The sequence below is a fragment of the Oncorhynchus mykiss genome, chromosome 8 (genome assembly GCF_057628025.1).
Source record: "Oncorhynchus mykiss isolate SJ-2025 chromosome 8, ASM5762802v1, whole genome shotgun sequence".
NCBI classification, from domain to species: Eukaryota; Metazoa; Chordata; class Actinopteri; order Salmoniformes; family Salmonidae; genus Oncorhynchus; species Oncorhynchus mykiss.
Window position 1 is genome coordinate 52,228,101 of NC_143029.1, and position 18,349 is coordinate 52,246,449.

Here is an 18,349-nt window from a genome sequence, read left to right on the forward strand (position 1 = left end):
CGCAATAGTGGTTTTATGTAGAAAGGGAATTCCTTTCCGTACCAGAATTGCTGTGCCTCTCGTTTTGGCAGAGAAGTTAGTGATACACTTGCCCCACCCACCTACACTTAAGTCTGTTATGAGAGTTATTCTTCAGATGGGTTTCTTGCAAAAATATAATATCAGACGAGAGTGCTTTCAAGTGGGCTAGGACCTTGCCTCTCTTAACTTCTTCGATATAGGGGGCGCTCTTTTAATTTTTGGATAAAAAAACGTTCCCGTTTTAAACTAGATATTTTGTCACGAAAAGATGCTCGACTATGCATATAATTGACAGCTTTGGAAAGAAAACACTCTAACGTTTCCAAATCTGCAAAGATATTATCTGTGAGTGCCACAGAACTGATGCTACAGGCGAAACCAAGATGAAATTTCAAACAGGAAATGCCCCAGATTTTGAATGCGCTTTTGTTCCAATGTCTCCTTATATGGCTGCGAATGCGCACATAATGAGCCTACACTTTCTGTCGTTTCCCCAAGGTGTCTGCAGCATTGTGACGTATTTGTAGGCATATCATTGGAAGATTGACCATAAGAGACTACATTTACCAGGTGCTCCGCTTGGTGTCCTCCGTTGCAATTATTGCGTAATCTCCAGCTGCGTGTATTTTACCATTTGCTTCAGAGGAGAAACCAAACTGCCACGAATGACTTATCATCGAATAGATATGTGAAAAACACCTTGAGGATTGATTCTAAACAACGTTTGCCATGTTTCTGTCAATATTATGGAGTTAATTTGGAAAAAAGTTTGGCGTTGTAATGACTGAATTTTCGGGGTTTTTTCTTAGCCAAACATGATGAACAAAACGGAGCGATTTCTCCTACACAAATAATATTTTTGGAAAAACTGAACATTTGCTATCTAACTGAGAGTCTCCTCATTGAAAACATTCGAAGTTCTTCAAAGGTAAATGATTTTATTTGAATGTTTTTCTTGTTTTTGTGAAAATGTTGCCTGCTGAATGCTAGGCTTAATGCTATGCTAGCTATCAATACTCTTACACAAATGCTTGTGTAGCTATGGTTGAAAAGCATATTTTGAAAATCTGAGATGACAGTGTTGTTAACAAAAGGCTAAGCTTGTGAGCCAATATATTTATTTAATTTCATTTGCGATTTTCATGAATAGTTAACGTTGCACCTTTACTTCCCACCCTGTTCCCCTAATTTCCCCAACACTTACCCCCCCCCCCCCATCAACCCACATTTAACAGGCATGCACAAACAGGAGAGAAAAAAAAGGAAAAATATAAATAATAAACATTGTCTGGCCGATGCCAAAGAAGCACGGCGCGACCTCGAACAAGAGGTAAAACAAAGGGGAGGCTCCCGCGAATAAAGTGTTCAGTTAGCATCTAATAAACCTAAACAGAATAAGTTGCAACTTAAACATATTGCGCATTTAAGCGTTATCCTGGGTCAATCCCAGAGATAAGCAAGATATAGCCTCAAGATTATATTGCTAAGCACTGCCGGTCAAAACCTAAACCATCCGCAACCGACATAGTCAGCCGTACCTTTACATACTGTGGGTCAGGAGATCGGAACAAGGATTTGCTAAATTAAACGTTCCCCCCAATAAAAAATATATATTTATTTATATGTATATACATCCATATGCACATATACACATACAAACATTCATACCCCAGAATAACAATCTACACTGATTTAAAATATACACATACATAATACTAAAATGCTAAGAGAAAATACACCTACACCTACACAGACATAAGCACTACAGAGCGCTGGTGGGACTCTAGTCGGGAGAGAGGCCCACGGCTAGACAAAGGCAGAACGGCACAAAACATCAACTTGCTAACCAGGTGTCTGTGTCTGCCCCTTCCCAACCATCACCCCCAGTCCCCTGCAAGCAATAAATAAATGGTATGGTAGTAAGAATAATGTAAGGATTGTACAATAAATAACGAAACAAAACAAAAATGGGGGAATATAAGTACATCCATCCGAAGGTGTCAGTGATCAAACCTGGAAGTAAAAATATACATCGCTCTGAGCACAGCCGGGATGGAAGTGAATTTAACGTTAAATGAGAGCTCTGACCGCCATCCATTGGTCGGCTCAGCATCTTATATGTTCGGTAGCCCTTGTTGAGCCCGTTTAATATGGTTTCACCCAATATGGTATAGTATGGATTCGAGTCCATGAGCAGGCCCTAACACACAATGACAAGGCACTCTAACCTGTACGGGGGATTGGTGTATATATTATTTTTGTGTCCAGTTCAGCAATAGTGGCCTTAAGATCCTCAGCTATAGCAACACGTAGCTCCCCAAAGCCCGGGTAAGTTCTGTAAGTGTCACGTTGTTGCATGTGCCTCCCGCCATGTCTGTCTCGTTGTTTAGTGGGGAGTAGGCCTCCGCTGTGGATTTATTCTCCTTTGGTCGCTTATTACTCGGCATTTTCATATAAAAAGTTACAATCTTGTATTAGAAAGAAACATTTGTTGTAAAAAGTGCCATAAAGTAGGTTAAATTAGATTATTTTGCAAAAAAGTTGCAGGAGCCTCTCACGCACAGCCGTTCACTCCAACATGCTAGCTCCGCCCCGAAATTAACTGTTTTAAACATATGGACACCAGTCCTCACGTCATCGGGAACTGAGTTTGACTTCCGTCAACGGGCTTTTGTACTGGGAGAGAAGGGTGTAATTCATAGTTCTCAACCAATGTCGGTTCACTTGGGCGTGGCCACTGAGTGGGCCCACGTTTTACTATGAAACAATTATCTTATTTAGGAGATAATTTAATCTTTTCACAAATAGTTTCATAGTTAAACATTTAAATTTCACAACAATTCCATGTGAATCTGATAACTAGAATGTGTAGACTTTCCAAGATACAGTTTATGGCCGGGGTAGGCCGTGATTGTAAAATAAGAATTTATTCTTAACTGACTTGGCTAGTTAAATAAAGGTTAAATAAAATAAAAAGGTATTGGGGCAGTGACACATTTTTTTGTTGTTGTGGCTCTGTATTCCAGATTATAAATGATACAATAAATCAAATCAAGGCCTCCCGGGTGGCACAGCGGTCTAAGGCACTGCATTGCAGTGCTAGCTGTGCCACCAGAGATTCTGGGCTCGAGCCCAGGCTCTGTCGCAGCCGTGATGGTATCATGGTAGCATCCGTTATCATAGTAGCATCCACATTAATGTAGAAGTAAACAAAAGTGACTCCAAAATGACACAATACATTATTTACCATACATTTCTATTGAGCACAAAATGATCAGAAACACAACAAAAACCAACAGCAAATGCATCCATCAAATGTGTAGTCACAAGCTTGATGTAATCATTGCTTGCTATGAATATGGGTCCAAATACTTAACATTTTACTACTTTAATACACATTTAGCTTGCAGAGAACAGTGGAACAATAATTTTATTTAATTACCACAGTGAATTATTATTATGTTTGTTTAATGTAAGGAATGTGTTGGGGATGAGTAAGGGATGTGTTGCCAATTGGCGATTTGACACGAAAATAACATTTCCTTCCTTCCTTCCTATTGTCCCAATAATTTTGGTCCCCTAAATGGAGAGACTATGTACAAAAGGTGGTGTAATTTCTAAACAGTTTACCCGATATGGATGAAAATACCCTCAAATTAAAGCTGACTGTCTGCACTTTAACCTCATAGTCATTGTATAATTTTGTATCTTTAAGTGCTAGAGTACAGAGCCAAAACAACAACAAATGTCACTGTCCCAGTATATTTGGAGCTTGCTGTATAAGTAAATATGTGGTGTGTATAAACAGTGTAACTAAAATGCAATGTTAAGTAGTAGAAATATTAGAAAGAGCTGTGTCGAAAATGTTATTGTAATGGTGAGAGGTTATTATGTCTTGGGGGTATGGTATTTGTGCGTCTAACTTTCTCAATCATCATTATTCAAGTGCTGAAATGCTTTCTCTCCCCTTCCTTCACACTTGTATCTTTCCCTTCCCTTCCCCAGATAGGTTGCGTATTAAATGGCACCCTATTCCCTATATAGTGCATTACTTGACCATAGGGCTCTGGTCAAAAGTAATGCACTATGTAAGGAATAGGGTGCCATTTGGGAGGCATAAATAGGCTTTCAGCTTTGATAGGAATGTACATCTCTGCAGTGTCACCCTCAGGTCCATTTTGGGGTTAATTGGATGCGCTTGCTCCAAATCCGTAGCTTTAGTGTTTCAGTCAGAGGAAGTATTTGTTCTGCAGGTGCTGCTGTGCTTATGTCCTTCCCCCAGGCAGGGAGGCAGATATTCAGGCAGGCAGGCTGTTCCCATGACCCCTCCCCTGGTTCCCAGGCCCCAGGGCTCCAGACAGAGCTAGGAGGATTCACTGTGCTGACCTCCTTCACACCACAGCCTGGCTCACTGGAAATCTCAGACACAGTATTCATCAGACCCAGAAGTGTTCTGTTCCTTTTTCATTTGGCTGTGTTTGAGAAGTGGATCATCTATTTGTCAACTAATTGTCACTTCCTCGATTGCTTCACCGATTGCTTTCAAAATAGAAACGGACAATATTCATATAATTACCTGAGCTAACCACTTTCTCTCCTGGACTTTACTATTTGGAAAACGTGTGACACGATGTATCAAAAGGATGGGGGTATCGTCGGCAAATCATAGACACAGGACAAAAAACATTTGACCCATGTGTTTATGTGTTTTGGTACAAACCAACATTTCCGCCTTGTGTTTAATATTCTAGAAAACGTCAATCATGAATAAGTAATGTCACCCATATTTTGGTAAAAGCCATGCTGGAAGTTGATAGGAGATTGTAAGGGGGGCAGTACAGTTTTTTATATTTGACAATCAATTAATTACATGAAGTCCCACCAAAACATTTGGATTCCATGGACTTTTGGTCTCTCATTATACAATTGTTTATGTGCCATAATACAGTCAATATTTGATGGATAAAAATAAAACAAAGTTGAGTATCTTAGTCCAATATGCAGATGTTACATTTATCAGAACTGCATTTTTGACCTTTTATCAAAGGTCAAACACGTCAGCAGTAGAATCAACACATGAAATGAGACTGAAATGTCGGGAAGTCTTTTGGATCCTTGTCAAGATTTATAACCAGGTCATCCAGGTTGTTTTTGAAGATGTTCATTATGGTAGATATTAGAAGAGTGGCGCATGTGTGTGCGCGTCCGTATATTGCTTGTGAAAGAGACAGGGACAGAGATGGAGGGAGGGAGAGGAATGATATGTAGTGCAGATGAAAATACTCACCTTATGACTGTGTATATGCAGTTCTGCTGTGAGATTGTTGGAATAGATTGGGAGATTTAGACTTACAGAGACGACCAAATCCAATTCCTCAACTTTTCAATTACGTTTGCTTGGCAGCAATATCTCCATGAATGTGAGGAGAACATGATGAACTTTTGATCAATTGAATCAGCTGTGATACCCTCAAGGTAAACTCATCTTGTGTGAGGGAAGTTAACAGTTTCAGAAATCTGAGTCACACCCCAGCTATCAGATAACGTTCTGAGAACCATATGCTTTTTTAAGCTTGGTTGTCCTATGGTTATTTGGCATACAACCTTCCCAAAACTTTCTGGGAATGGTGCAGGATAGTTGCTTGGCTTTGGAATGTTCTCAGCACATTTAAAGAACTTGACCAACATTTTTTTTATTTTATTACAGAAAATTTCCAGGAAGTTCAAACACGATTACATTTAACTTCAATTTTGTTCATGTCCTAGGAATGTTCTCCGACTGGTTTGACATTGGGAATATTCTCAAATAGTTCAGAGGAAGTTAAGAAACATTCTTCTCTCGGAATTTCAGTACTTCAGCATACAATGAGTGTACAAAGGTCACATGTTCTTTCCACGACGTAGACTAACCAGGTGAATCCAGGTGAAAGCTATGATCTCTTATTGATGTCGCTTGTTAAATCCACTTCAATCAGTGTAGATGGCGGTGAGGAGATGACGGGGATGGGCAAGACAAAATATTTAAGTGCCTTTGAACGGTGTGTGGTAGTAGGTGCCAGGCACACTGGGTTGTGTCAAGATCTGCAACTCAATTATCAGGAAGGTGTCCTTAATGTTTTGGAAACTCAGTGTAGTTTCCTACAGGTTTCCTCATGGTTCTATTTAAAGTCATGTTCTCAAATTGCTCTGGGAACATTAAGAACACTTTCCATAAATATCCCAAGAAAACTTTAACTTCAGAGAATGTTGTTTAAAAACACAGTTTTCCGCATCAACCAGGCTTTATCCTCTATCTTTTAAAGTGTGTTCAGGTGTGTTGGCCGCGCCCACTAATTGGCCACGCCTGATCTTAATAATTGCTTGTTTCCTTTGAAATGGGCTCTGTTTGAATAGACTAAAATGAACAGCTTTGAATGCATAAAAAAAACATGGGATGCTAACGCCATGTTGATGGAGGCTGAAATGACATTTGAGATTTTTTGTACTTTTGTACTATTAGTTTTTTTTTTTTACTTGATGAAAATGTGTATTTTCTTTAGTTTATCATACTACTATCTTCAACATTGTAATGAATTGTAATCACTTTAAAATTGACACATCAATAACTTCAAAGCTCACTACTTTACACAATTCCAAAGCCCATTTCAAAGAGAATGTTACAAACTGGACTATATTTAGTAACTTACTTTGAAGAGATGGTGTTTGGGTCTAAATAGGTGTTTGGTAGTCTAAGTTCTGTGTATTTGCCTTTAACTGCCATTTCCCGAAAGTCAGACTCTTCCCACATGCCAGCTATTTTTTCTCAGCTTCAGAAGCATTTGCATTCACCAAATGTTGTGTGGTTATCCTTAGATATATTCTCCAGACTTGCCCAGAGGGAATTGTTTATATGATCTCAATTTTTTAAATTCTAGATAACATATTCTCTCTGTAAAAATTGGGCAAAAATGCATTTTACATACATGTCTTTTTTTGTGTTTTACAGATAGGAAGATGAAAAAAGTATTTATCCAGTATTTATTTTGGAGCTGCAGGTAGCCTAATGGTTAGAGCGGACAAGGAACAAAACTGTCGTTCTGCACCTGAACAAGGCAGTTAATCCACTGTTCGCTTTTAGGCTGTCATTGTAAATAAGAATTTGTTCTTGCCAAGTTAAATCAATAAAAAATACACTATCTACTCTGGTCCTGGAGTGTCTTAATTAAATGAAACCAAAATATTTTGACTGACTTCCTCCAGGGTCCAGAAAAATGCATTTGCAAGATATGGAAATATGTACAAATATGTACTTTAATGAGATATTAAAGATCAGTCGAGCAGTGAATTTCAAAGACAAAGGAAGATGTTTAATGACTCGCAAAGAGGGGCACCTATCCCTTTGAGCATGGTGAAGTAATTAATTACACTTTGGATGGTGTATCAATTCACCCAGTCACTAAATGGATACATGCATCCTTCCTAACTCACTTGCTGTAGAGGAAGGAAACTGCTCAGGGATTTCACCATGAGGCCCACAGTGTCTTTAAAACAGTTAGAGTTGAATGGCTGTGATAGGACAACATTGAGGATGGATCAACTACATTGTAGTTACTCCACAATACTAATCTAAATGACAGAGTAAAAATAAGGAAGCCTGAACACAATGCAAATACTCTAAAAAATGTATACGGTTTGCATAAAGGCACTACAGTAAAACTGCAAAAATGAAATGTAGCAAAGAAATATACTTTACGTCCTGAATATATAAAGCGTCATGTTTGGGGCAAATCTAATTTAACATCACTGAGTACCACTCTTCATATTTTCAAGCATAGTGGTGGCTGCATCATGTTATGGGTATTTTTTAACCTTTATTTAACTAGGCAAGTGAGTTAAGAACAAATTCTTATTTTCAATGACGGCCTAGGAACAGTGGGTTAACTGCCTTGTTCAGGGGCAGAACAACAGATTTTACCTTGTCGGCTCGGGGATTCAATTTTGCAACCTTTCAGTTACTAGTCCAACACTCTTACCACCTGGCGCCCTGTATGCTTGGCATCGCGAAAGACTAGGGAGTGTTTTTTAGGATAAAAATAAATGGAATAGAGCTAAGCACAGGCAAAATCCTAGAGGATTGAAAATATATATAATAAATTATCAACCCTGCAAGCGATACAAGACTATTATTATGGTGGGAGATTGTCACGTATAGCAACATGTCATGGCTGTGCTTTATAACAGACTTCAATCATCGTTCAAACTAAATCAAAAGTGCAATCCTGAAATGCTGGACATTCACAAACAGTATCGATGCTCTAGTCTCTGGCGGAAAATTCCGCTCTGTTTTCATACAGACAGGCACACACAATCAGGGACACGCTGGTTCATTCTTTCCAAGACGGAAGATGACAAGTGCCTGGATTAGGATCTGCGTCACATCCTGTTGTAGATCATGAACCTGCAGGAGCGAGTCACTGTTTGATGTTTGCAGAGAATGGCAGGGTGTTGTCCTGGGTCACACCAAGGTTCTTTGCACTCTGGGAGGGGGACACCTTGGAGTTGTCAACTGTGATGGAAAGGTCTTTGAGTGGACAGGCCTTACCCGGGAGGAAGAGCAGTTCCGTCTTGTCGAGCTTGACGGGGTGGGCCGACATCCAACCTGAGATATCTGCCAGGCACGCAGTGATGTGTGTCATCACTGTTGTGACTTTACTTTCATTCACCTGATTATTTATTAATCGAATCAACTATGTTTAAATTAAATAAATCAGGTAACAATGAACTCATTAGGAATGTGGTGCACCACGAGAGCAGTTGTTTAAAGAGTTACCATCTCCCGAAATAAACTCTAAAAGGTCACATCCATAAATCAGTCAACGTATTAATCATAACCTCTTTTCATATCATCATTCTGAACAGTCATAACCTCCTTGCATCTGCAAAAACCCCAGCCTTATGATTCAGTACTACACTAATTGGTTTAATTATTTATTTACTAGATAACTAGATGATAACACAGGATAAACATACACACTTCATACATCAGAAAAAGGTCCCTAGTGGACTGACAACATACGGCGGCTTATTACAAAGGAGATAGAGAGGGAGGGAGACACTTATCATTGATACATTTTAGGAACAACTCTGACAGTAAATCATATACATTGCACACAAACCGCCACCCGTTTGGAGTAAGAAATCATTAATTTATTTACGTTTTAATGCCTTTGTTTGCGGGTTTATCACTGTTGGAACCAGGCCTTCTTAGGAAGAGTGTTGGGTCTTTCCGCGGCATGCTTGAAAGGCTCTGATTGTCCAAAAATGGCCGTCCCCGTCTCCTACTGTTGTTCACTCTGGAAGATGCTCCTTGGAAGATAAGCTAACCAGAGAGTAGTAGAATATGGTGACTTGAGAAGAGTAGTGGAATAGGATGGTTTGAAGAGTAGTAGAATGGTCCCACTTAAATTCGCTTTTCTATATACTTTACTTAGGACCGCTAATCAGCCGTACCAGTGATTGTCCGGGAGGTGACGTTCTTGTCTCTACCTCGTGTTGAGATTTCAGAGTTCAAACCACTTTGTACGTGAGCTGCAGCTACACGCCTCTCTGGTCTAAATGTTAATTTCTTTACCAATCCTTTTATGCACTCTGGTCGAAAGGGACGGTTCCGTCAGGCTAACACGCTCTCTGACCTCACTCGGGGCGTGGCTACTTACTGTGCAAAGTTTATAGAAAACAAATATCTCTGATGGCTCCTAAAATCACATCCCTATCTTAACAAAAATACTTGCATCATTTTCCATATTTCATGCACAATGTAGAGGATGGAGATTTCATACATGTAGTGTATATACTTTTAACGTTACAATATTTCCTTTATAACATTTTAATGACATCTCAAAATAACAACCAATATGACAATATTATTCTCTAGATCGCCTCTAGACCATTTCCCACGTTCTATGTTAGAAATCTTGTTCCAGTATTCAATTTAGAACGTGTTAAGAGCTTCGGTGAACAAAGACACATTCATGTGTGAATTTGGAGAGGGAGACCCTGGATCTCCTCTCCTTTAATTTACAACAGAGCATGAGGTGTCAACCCCCCACCAGCTCCCTCCTCCCCCCTCTGTGGGTGAGAGAGGGTCTGGTTACTGTCATCTATTGCCAAGCTGATCTGACCCATTCGGCTCCTCACAGGACAGTCATGACACCACCAGGGTGTCAGAAGGCGGGAAGGAGAAAAGTAGTTGAGGGTCAGAACAACAGAACATAAATTTTACTGTGGTCCCTTGTTATTCTTCTTGAACTCAGGCACAAACTCAAGCAACTGGTGATCGAATTCCTCCCTGAGTTTTGGCGATAGTTCATCCATGAAATCAGCTATAATTGACAGGGCCCCGTGGAGATGATGTGAATAAGTTCCATATTCTACATGTCAGACACTTGTTCTATAATATATTTAAATCTGAATGTTTTGTTCACATTATGCGTTACATCCTTATTCTAAAATGGATTAAACTGTTTTTCACTAAGAAAAAAATGCTTTTTTGGGGGGGGAATTTATTACAAATAAAGAACGGAAATATCCCATTTACATAAGTATTTAGACCCTTTATTCAGTACTTTGTTGAAGCACCTTTGGCAGCGATTACAGCCTCGAGTCTTCTTGGGTATGAAGCTACAAGCTTGGCACACCTGTATTTGGGGAGTTTCTCCCATTCTTCTCTGCAGATACTCTTAAGCTCTGTCAGGTTGGATGTGGAGCATCGCTGCAAAGCTATTTTCAGAGATGTTGGATTGGGTTCAAGTCCAGGCTCTGGCTGGGCCACTCAAGGACATTCAGAGACTTGTCCCGAAGCCACTCCTGCGTTGGCTTGGCTGTGTGCTTAGGGTCGTTGTCCTGTTGGAAGGTGAACCTTCGCCCTAGTCTGAGGTCCTGAGCGCTATGGAGCATGGTTTCATCAAGGATCTCTCTATACTTTGCTCTGTTCATATTTCCCTCAATCCTGACTAGTCTCCCAGTCCCTGCCACTGAAAAACATCCCCACGGCATGAAGCTGCCACCACCATGCTTCACCGTAGAGATGGTGCCAGGTTTCTTACAAATGTGATGCTTGGCATTCAGGCCAAATAGATCAATCTTGGTTTCATCAGACCAGAGAATCTTCTTTCTCAGAGTCCTTTAGGTGCCTCTTGGCAAAATCCAAGCGGTCTGTCATTTGCCTTTTACTGAGGAGTGGTTTCTGTCTGGCCACTCTACCATAAAGGACTGATTGGTGGAGTGCTGCAAAGATGGTTGTCCTTTTGGAAGGTTCTCCCATATCCACAGAGGAACTCTGGAGCTCCACAGAGGAACTCCAAGTCCCTTCTCCCCCGATTGCTCAGTTTGGCCGGGCGGCCAGCTCCAGGAAGAGTCTTGGTGGTTCCAATCTTCTTCAATTTAAGAATGATGGAAATCATTCCTGTCTCGGAGCTCTATGGATAATTCCTGCTCTAACATGCACTGTCAACTGTGGGACCTTATATAGACAGGTGTGCCTTTCCAAATCATGTCCAATTAATTGAATTTACCACAGGTGGACTCCAATGAAGTTGTAGAAAAATCTCAAGGATGATCGATGGAAACAGGATGCACCTGAGCTCAATTTCGAGTCTCATAGCAAAGGGTCTGAATACTTATGTAAATAAGGTATTTCTGTTTTTTATTTTTAGTAAATTTGCTCAAATTTAAAAAAGAGAACTGTTAAACTGTCACTTTATTTTTTGGGTTATTTATGGGTTATTGTGGAACATTTTTTATTTTAGAATAAGGCTAAAGTAACAAAATGTGGAAAAAGTCAAGCGGTCTGAATACTTTTCGAATGCACTGTATATGAGCACCAATATGGTTTTATTATGTATGCAAATCGGAGTGGGTCTAGGGTTTCTACGATAATGGTGTTGATGTGAGCCATGACCAGCCTATTCAAAGCATTTCATGGCTACAGACGTGAGTGCTACGGGTCGGTAGTATTTTAGGCTGGTTACCTTAGTGTTCTTGGGCACAGGGACTATGGTTGTCTGCTTGAAACATGTTGGTATTACAGACTCAGACAGGGAGAGGTTAAAAAAATGAAGACTTGTCGGTTGGTCAGCGCATGTTGAATAATCCGTCTGGCCCGATGGCCTTGTGAACGCTGACCTGTTTAAAGGTTTAACTCACATCTGCTGCGAAGAATGTGATCACAGTCATCCAGAACAGCTGATGCTCTCATGCTTACCCACAATATTTATTATTCTTAACAGTGATTACAATGAAGGTGAATATTTTTTTACATTTAAAGTTTATTTGTTTATCTGAACCATTCCGAACATTTTGCCATGCCTGAGTTGGCTTCATTGATTAGTGAATTGAAATTATTGAGTGATAAAACAAGTTGGTATCATCAGCAATATGTATAGGAAGTACAGTAGAGGACACATCAGCAAGGTCATCCATATAGATTTCGATTAACAAAGGTTCAAGGATTGTAATGTAAACATATTGTATGATTACTTAAGGAAAATAGTTCATTTCCACATTTTTTTTTACATTAGCTAGCATGCCCAATTTGAAAACGCTAGCTTGAACATCCCTGACCTACAGTGCCTTGCGAAAGTATTCGGCCCCCTTGAACTTTGCGACCTTTTGCCACATTTCAGGCTTCAAATATAAAGATATAAAACTGTATTTTTTTGTGAAGAATCAACAACAAGTGGGACACAATCATGAAGTGGAACGACATTTATTGGATATTTCAAACTTTTTTAACAAATCAAAAACTGAAAAATTGGGCGTGCAAAATTATTCAGCCCCCTTAAGTTAATATTTGTAGCGCCACCTTTTGCTGCGATTACAGCTGTAAGTCGCTTGGGGTATGTCTATCAGTTTTGCACATCGAGAGACTGACATTTTTTCCCATTCCTCCTTGCAAAACAGCTCAAGCTCAGTGAGGTTGGATGGAGAGCATTTGTGAACAGCAGTTTTCAGGTCTTTCCACAGATTCTCGATTGGATTCAGGTCTGGACTTTGACTTGGCCATTCTAACACCTGGATATGTTTATTTTTGAACCATTCCATTGTAGATTTTGCTTTATGTTTTGGATCATTGTCTTGTTGGAAGACAAATCTCCGTCCCAGTCTCAGGTCTTTTGCAGACTCCATCAGGTTTTCTTCCAGAATGGTCCTGTATTTGGCTCCATCCATCTTCCCATCAATTTTAACCATCTTCCCTGTCCCTGCTGAAGAAAAGCAGGCCCAAACCATGATGCTGCCACCACCATGTTTGACAGTGGGGATGGTGTGTTCAGCTGTGTTGCTTTTACGCCAAACATAACGTTTTGCATTGTTGCCAAAAAGTTCAATTTTGGTTTCATCTGACCAGAGCACTTTCTTCCAAATGTTTGGTGTGTCGCCCAGGTGGCTTGTGGCAAACTTTAAACAACACTTTTTATGGATATCTTTAAGAAATGGCTTTCTTCTTGCCACTCTTCCATAAAGGCCAGATTTGTGCAATATACGACTGATTGTTGTCCTATGGACAGAGTCTCCCACCTCAGCTGTAGATCTCTGCAGTTCATCCAGAGTGATCATGGGCCTCTTGGCTGCATCTCTGATCAGTCTTCTCCTTGTATGAGCTGAAAGTTTAGAGGGACGGCCAGATCTTGGTAGATTTGCAGTGGTCTGATACTCCTTCCATTTCAATATTATCGCTTGCACAGTGCTCCTTGGGATGTTTAAAGCTTGGGAAATCTTTTTGTATCCAAATCCGGCTTTAAACTTCTTCACAACAGTATCTCGGACCTGCCTGGTGTGTTCCTTGTTCTTCATGATGCTCTCTGCGCTTTTAGCGGACCTCTGAGACTATCACAGTGCAGGTGCATTTATACGGAGACTTGATTACACACAGGTGGATTGTATTTATCCTCATTAGTCATTTAGGTCAACATTGGATCATTCAGAGATCCTCACTGAACTTCTGGAGAGAGTTTGCTGCACTGAAAGTAAAGGGGCTGAATAATTTTGCACACCCAATTTTTCAGTTTTTGATTTGTTAAAAAAGTTTTAAATATCCAATAAATGTCGTTCCACTTCATGATTGTGTCTGGATGAACTGATCTGGATGAACTGCAGAGATCTACAGCTGAGGTGGGAGACTCTGTCCATAGGACAACAATCAGTCGTATATTGCACAAATCTGGCCTTTATGGAAGAGTGGCAAGAAGAAAGCCATTTCTTAAAGATATCCATAAAAAGTGTTGTTTAAAGTTTGCCACAAGCCACCTGGGAGACACACCAAACATGTGGAAGAAAGTGCTCTGGTCAGATGAAACCAAAATTGAACTTTTTGGCAACAATGCAAAACGTTATGTTTGGCGTAAAAGCAACACAGCTGAACACACCATCCCCACTGTCAAACATGGTGGTGGCAGCATCATGGTTTGGGCCTGCTTTTCTTCAGCAGGGACAGGGAAGATGGTTAAAATAGATGGGAAGATGGATGGAGCCAAATACAGGACCATTCTGGAAGAAAACCTGATGGAGTCTGCAAAAGACCTGAGACTGGGACGGAGATTTGTCTTCCAACAAGACAATGATCCAAAACATAAAGCAAAATCTACAATGGAATGGTTCAAAAATAAACATATCCAGGTGTTAGAATGGCCAAGTCAAAGTCCAGACCTGAATCAATCGAGAATCTGTGGAAAGAACTGAAAACTGCTGTTCACAAATGCTCTCCATCCAACCTCACTGAGCTTGAGCTGTTTTGCAAGGAGGAATGGGAAAAAATGTCAGTCTCTCGATGTGCAAAACTGATAGAGACATACCCCAAGCGACTTACAGCTGTAATCGCAGCAAAAGGTGGCGCTACAAAGTATTAACTTAAGGGGGCTGAATAATTTTGCACGCCCAATTTTTCAGTTTTTGATTTGTTAAAAAAGTTTGAAATATCCAATAAATGTCGTTCCACTTCATGATTGTGTCCCACTTGTTGTTGATTCTTCACAAAAAAATACAGTTTTATATCTTTATGTTTGAAGCCTGAAATGTGGCAAAAGGTCGCAAAGTTCAAGGGGGCCGAATACTTTCGCAAGGCACTGTAAGTATCGTAGCTGACTTGGCCTATTCAAGATAACATGCTACAGATCACTGAAATCAGGCTGGTTTAGACACTGAATAATTACCTAGCTAGTTAGTAATGTTGTCACACCCTGATCTCCTTCACCTGTCCTTGTTATTGTCTCCACCCCCTCCAGGTGTCGCTTGTCTTTCCCAGTGTATGTATCCATGTGTTTCCTGTCTCTCTGTGCCAGTTCGTCTTGTATGTCCAAGTCAACCAGCGTCTTTTCCCGTACCTCTGCCTTTGCCATTCTCCTTTTTCTAGTCCTCCCAGTTTTGACCCTTGCCTGTGTCTCGACTCTGTACCCGCCTGCCTGACCATTCTGCCTGCCTTGACCTCGAGCCTGTCTGCCACTCTGTACCTCCTGGACTTTGAACTGGTTTGGACCTTTTTTCCTGTCCACGACCATTCTCTTGCCTACTTCTTTTGAATTATTAAAAAACTCCAACCATCTGCCCCCTGTGTCTGCATCTGGGTCTCGCCTTGTATCACGATAAATGTCGTAGTATAAAATTGTAATTTACAATCTACAAGTAGCCGTACACCAGAGCTAACGTTCATAAGAGGTTCACACTTTTCTTCCGATGTTGTTTGGATCAGTGAGTGAGCCTATCATCTGGCCAAAATTACATGAAAAGTGATCAAAATATATTAACAGTATTGCAGTAATTTCAGCAGTTAAGAATTATTTTGATTTTAGATAGCAAAGCAATCGACATCCCATCCTAAACTTGTTGGAAGCAAGAGGCATCCTGCTGTCATTCGTTAGCCATGTCATTTTGAGCTGCATCCCATTTATTGCTAGCTCTGGCCACTCACCTTAACTCATCTTAAAGATGCAAAAGAATTGGGTAGATGTAGATTAATTGTCTACCAATACATTTACAACAATCCACTACTTTTAATCTTTGAGGGGGGTGAACGAGTGCACAGGTGAGAAGGGGTGCATGCACATGCCCACTGTCTTCCCATTTTCTAATTAGTCAACAATCATTGAAGCTGACAGCTGACTGTCACTATATTGATTATTTTAAAATAATTTCATGCCTTTAATGCAAACAATACCAACAGATTCTGCTCTAAAAAATATTCAATTTGGTGACACTTTTTTTTTTAAACAATCAAGCTGAGTGTTGTTTTTTATTTTTTATCTCATGCCCAAATGGAATTAGACAATTTACTCATCTAAAATAAATTTGCAAGGCTAGCCATCCCCTCTAATTACTTGGCTCCATCTGCCTCTCTGTTTAAGAAACTCAATATCCAATTATGCACCTTCATTTACAAATACACATACCTCCCAGACATCCTACCCAAACCCTTCAATCGATTCTTCCAAATCCATGCATACAACACAAGACACTCCGATAACCTTCACCCTCCCCACTGCCGCACCACACATTGTCACCTCTCTATCAGATACAGAGGTTCCATACTCTGGAATTGATATCTTCACATTGCCAAAACATCATCGTCGTTGTACATCGTTTTTGCGGGGTGTGATTTTCATATAAAAACTCTTGGGTTTCCAAACTCACCTGCACACTGTTTTTACCTTGTTTTTATCTGTACTGTTTTGTCTTTCACTTATCTTCTTTGGTGTGAATAAATAAAACCTATAAAACAGGTGTAGACGATTAAAAGATTGTGATCTGATTGTGATCTTCCTGACCACCTCGGGAGGTAGTCAGGCACGCATTGTGTCTGGATATCTTACAAGTATAGACAGATCTGGACAGTGAAACCATTTCTATCGTTATCTCGCCTTCTAAAGTGATTGAGAGGTGGCACCATTGACTTACGGCATCAATATGCGTCTTAAAATATTATTTAAGAACACCTATCAAATTATTTGCATATAGGAAATCTGGTCACAATGCGAACACAGTGGATGGATATGAGACACATTTTAATCCCATGTGTAGACATATTTCTGAGAAGGTGGGCAAAATCAGAATGTTGAAAAGATCAGGGCAAATGACGCATGTTAACGGCAGGTATAAACAAGTCTTTGTGCTTTGTGCTCATTGTGTCAATTCAAAGTAGGCAACAATGTCACCTCGATGAACACTGTGATAGTAACCAACGGTGTAACCTTTACTAGGTACAGTACATGGAGGACCTGCCCCCCCCAAAATTGTTGAAATACATTTGTCTATTGATATATTATCATAGAAAGACATGATTTTAGTACAACTATGTATGTGCATGATTATATTGGATAAAACAGCCATTGAAAAGCAATCACCACTGATATCAGTATTCATCCCTTATACTGTACATAAAACACATTTCACAAAGTGTGTGAAAATGTGTCTTCACACGACAGCTGGTCTCTGTAGTCTGCTCTCTCTCTCCTTCTCCCCCTCCCACCTCTCCCCCCGTCTCACACCATTGTAGGTAAAGAAGTACCCTTGGGTCTCAGATCTAAACGTTCTCTTTCCTTCTCCATCTCTCTTCCCGTCTCTCTCTCTCTCCCCTTTTCTCTATCCCCCTTCTCTCTCCCCAGGCAGGTAAATAAATGCCATTGAGTCTTAGATCTAAACTACCATCACTGTCAGCGCACAGGCCTTGATGTTTGTTTCCCCGATGACTCTTCTTCTTCCCTCGCTCTTACAAGATTCCCATGGCTACAATTAAGGCTTGAATTTGCATATTGAAGTGGCACGCGAGCAGCAAGCGCCGCCCTCATAAGCAGAGATGAGGTTGTAGTTTTTTTTATTTACGAGACCACAACGACTGAGATTACGTGAAGGGATCGTTTGCTGTGGCTCAGGAGACCACCACTTGAAGAGGCGTTGACACCTCAGCGGTGAAAGACATCAGCCGAAGACATTAGCAACTTTTTAATGTGACTGTAAGCTCCCCGATAGTCCACTACCTTATGTGTCCCCTGCTGTTTCCAGGTATGTATGCATTTTAGCAGCTCTTCATTAAGGACCTGTCCTTTTTTTAAAAAGGCTGTTTCTTTTTGAAGATGATGTTTCTGCAATGAGATGAGTGGTGCTGATGAGACGTGTTTTGATTCATTCTTTATGAACTAATTCAAGGAAAATATGAAAGAGTGTGAAGGAAGCAGAGTGAAGCGGAATAGATCCAAATCTTGACAAAAAAAAACATTGGATTACTTTCCCCAATATTATTTTATGCTGATTTTCACTGATCTTCCTTTGAGTGAATTCAGACTTAGATGTTCTAGCATTGGCA